The sequence below is a fragment of the Eschrichtius robustus genome, chromosome 3 (assembly GCF_028021215.1).
Source record: "Eschrichtius robustus isolate mEscRob2 chromosome 3, mEscRob2.pri, whole genome shotgun sequence".
Taxonomy (NCBI): Eukaryota; Metazoa; Chordata; class Mammalia; order Artiodactyla; family Eschrichtiidae; genus Eschrichtius; species Eschrichtius robustus.
Window position 1 is genome coordinate 165,047,424 of NC_090826.1, and position 4,338 is coordinate 165,051,761.

Consider the following 4,338-nt stretch of genomic DNA (forward strand, 5'->3'; position numbering starts at 1 on the left):
GCATTATTTTTCTTCCTTGTACTTCTTATCACCTAACATATTTCTATTTGTTTACTTGTTTGTTTAATCATCTGTATCCCCCAACTGGAATATAAGTTTTATGAGAGCAAAATCTTCGTTTCTTTAGTTCACCATTGTATTCCCAGAACCTAGAACAGTTCCTGGCAAATAGTAAGTTTATGGTTAAGAACATGGACCTTGGACCCAGAATGTGTGGATTAGAAACCCAGCTCTGCTACTTACTAACTGTGTGACCCTGAGGTAGTTACTTAACTTTTCTGTGCCTCAGTTTCCTCCTTTGTAAAATGAGGATAATACTAATATCTATATGTAATAGGGTTGTTGAGGATTAAATGAATTAATATATGTAAAGTACTTAAGATGGTGCCTATCGCATGTATACTTTATATGTCTAGTTATTATTTTTGCTTAATAAATGAATGATAAGCCCAACATTGTAACATGTATCATGTGTTCAGCAAGATACTATATTAATATCCATTTTTCACTAAATTGTTACCATACATACACCTGAAAATGACTTCTAGATTTTGACATGAAAAAAATTAAATTAAAAAGGACCACATTTTCTGCAATTTCATCTAATTTATTAGCTATGGTGTTTCAAGTACTTTTAGACCATCTTGATATTACTAACCCATAGTAAAAATCAACTAGTTTACTTAATAATTGCATCTTTCATTTCTAAGTCAAAGCTTAGTCTTTATTGATAATACTTAGAAAATGTATATACTGGCTGCAATATTTTCTCTTTAACACTAGGTTCTGAAGTAGAAGAGCTTAATTTTCTAGCTAAGAGGTTGATAAATCATAACTTTCAGACCTGGAGAAAAAATTCTGAGGCACTTTTGTAGAATTATGACTTTTGTGCTCCACATTACCTAGTGGTGTTCAACATCAGTATTCTTTTTGATTCTGTTAAAGAAAAAAAATTCATGGCACTTGTTAAAGATGGTAAAGCAGACATTATTCAGGCCCATTGTTATAAGTACAGGGACCACTGCAGTAGGAATTTGCAGGAGGGAGAGAGATTGAGCTCACCTCTGAATATAACATAGGCAAGTGGGAATTTACAGCCAAGGAGCAGGGTAAGAGGTGAGTGTGTGGAAAATAACTAAGAGGAAACATTAGAGGTAAAGGGGATTCTAGCTAAAGTAACCTAACAGGATTCTTGCTGAAGACAGGCCAGGGTGATCAGACAACACCTGGGGGATGGTGGAGGATGGGGAGCCTGATCAGATATCGAGCGATCAGATGTGGAGGAGGCGGGTTCTTGCTAAACCGACTCAGCTGGGCTCTCGATAAAGCTGGATCTTACAGGGAAATGCACAGATGGGCCTAGGAGAAGGTTCAGGAGCCTGTCCAAAGTCTGGTCAAACAAAGAAGCTTAACAGTCAAGCAAAGAATCTTTGTCAATTCCTGGACCGTTTGGCGTATATATTAAACAGCATGTGGCTAAGAATAAAAACAACTCATAACTGTGTGATAGTCAAAACCACCAGTTCAGGAGGAGTTGTTTCAAAGTGGGAAGATGCCTGAGCAACTGGGTCAGAGCCTGCAGGCCTCCTCTCCACAGGCTGCCCAGTGTGAGCGCCCCACACCACCAGGGCTCTGTTACAGGAAAACAGTTGTTTAATATCTATTTTCTTCCTTAAATGTAAGAAAGTAGGAATGAAAACAAATTCCACTACTGGGTTGTTTTTTTTTTTCCAATTTTTATTTATTTATTTATTTATTTATTTTTGGCTGCGTTGGGTCTTTGTTGCTGTGCGCGGGCTTTCTCTAGTTGCGGCGAGCAGGGGCTACTCTTCGCTGCGGTGCGCGGGCTTCTCATTGCGGTGGCTTCTCTTGTTGCGGAGCACGGGCTCTAGGTGTGCGGGCTCAGTAGTTGTGGCACGCGGGCTTAGTCGCTCCGCGGCATGGGGGATCTTCCCGGACCAGGGCTCGAACCCGTGTCCCCTGCATTGGCAGGTGGATTCTTAACCACTGCGCCACCAGGGAAGCCCTCCACTGCTGTTTTAAGTACATGAATTTTCCACGACACCTTCACAAACCACTGTGTGGGAACGCTGGATAGGGTGAGCCCCCTTTCCCTAAAACTTTTTCCTACTTTTAAAAAATTTTGAACGTTTTAATAGATTTCAATCTTCCATTAGGTAATACATTCACAGGAATTTTAAACAACTATTCTGAAAAGGTTTGCAGTGAAAATTCTCCCCCTACTCCATGTCTCTCCCACCCACTTCCCAACCCCAATGCCCCCCACACCCCTACACCCTCCCACTCAAATGCAACCACTGTTCTTAAGTTTTTTGTCTCTTTTCAAAGTTTCTTCATACATATGTAAGCAAATACAAACATACAGCCCTATATTTTATACTGACGCTCATACTGCACACTATGTTCTGTTTTTTGATTTAAGATTACGTATAGCTTGAAGCTCTTTCCAAATTAGTATGTAGATAAGTGTCCTCATTCTTTTTTCAGTATTATGTTATGTGCATGAACCATAATTTATTTAACCAGTCTCCTGTTGATGGTCATGCAGACTGTTTCAATTCTTTTGCTATTTCAAACAAAAGCAACAGGAATAATCCTGTTTTCAAAATGTGATTGATTTGGACCCAAGCAAGCCTGGGTTGGTGCACCAAGAAAGCAGAGCCAGTGCAGAGCCCACAAGTGCCCCCCCGTGCTCTGAGACCTGACACCCATGACTCACTGGTTCCAAGATTAGTCACGTATGCCCAAACACCCCATGGTGAAAACAGATCATTTCTGGAGCACCAGGAATGCACCATCACAGGCCGCAATCTGAGGAGGTTGCTGGACTCAGAAAAGTCCAACCGAATCAGCTAAGGGAACGACTTCAAGGGATTCCCAAGCCTGTTCAACTAAGGCAAGCATAATGACCGTAATTAGCTGACTGCACAGTTAGAAGTGATTAAGCACATTACAGAAGAGGCTCAGCTCCCGCAACTGGAAGCATCCCAGCTCAGCCCACTAGCAATGTCGGCTGCTTTCCTCTCCATTTTCTTAGCCTTTGCAGCACATGTCTGCCTTCACCGTAGGGTTATGATTTTTCTTTTCCAGATTAACTTCTTTTCAACACACTGTAGCATATGGACATTAGCCAAGTATGCCTAATCATTGGTTTAATTTTTCCACTTTAAAATTGAAATATAGGGAATTCCCTGGCGGTCCAGTGGTTAGGACTCCATGGCGTTCTCACTGCCGGAGGCCTGGGTTCAATCCCTGGTGGGGGAAGAAGATTCCTGCAAGCCACGAGGTGTGGCCAAAAAACATAAAATAAAATAAAATTGAAATATAACTTATATGCAGTAAAACGCACAGATCTTAGGTCTATAGTTCATAAGTTTTTACAAATGAATATATCATGTAACCAACACCCCAATTAAAATATAGAACAAATTTCTTCCCTCCAAAAAGTCCTTCATGCCCTTCTTTCTAATCACCCCCTGCCTCGCTCCAGGCAACTGTTCTGATTCTAGGTTAACGTTGTTAAGGAGAAATAACTGATTATATGACACGGATTGGGAAAGAGCACCTCCTTCTGAATTGAAAAAGAGTATGTAATTCATTCTCTTGTCCTTAAATTCTCAAGCATGTGTGGGCAGCCATTCTAGCTGCTGAATATGTTTTTTACTTTGTTCTCCCTCAGATAGTCACTGGATACTTTTTAAAACTTTTTTAAACTTTTTTAAAAATTCACTTAAATTTAGGAGTAGTTTCCAGATCTGAACCCCAAGTTTGTAGACTAGAGCAGCAACAAACATACTGGAAGCTGAGAACCAGGAGCAGAGCTTAATTGTATGTCAATCTCTTGCACCACGTCCTTCTGAGCTATCCAGAGTCACGGTTTAAGAGAACGAGGCTGTGAAGGGGAGTTTAGAAAAGAGAGGAGAGGTGTGCCCCAAACAGAAAGAGCTCCTGCTGCCAGGAACCTCAATCAAGGCAAGTAGGAGGGCTGCAAGGAAAAACACTTCAGCCTAAAGGTGAGGACAGACCAAGGGCACACACAAGGCTCCATTTTGCCAATGATCAAGGAGGTCGAAAGTCAATGTGAACTTTCAGTACGAGTGCAGGAGTGCTTGGTTCCCTTGAGTGAAATAAACAATCTCTGGAAGAGACTAGGAGGCATGAACCTACAAGTCTGGGTAGGGCAGCTTGTCTTACAGGTAATTAAACTCTGGGTTCTATTTTCTTTCTCTGAGCCAATGAGAGAGGTGTCAGCCAGTCACCCTGGTCATGGTAAAGCATCTCACATAGTCGTCCCCACCCCAAGAACCCCAGGAGTGT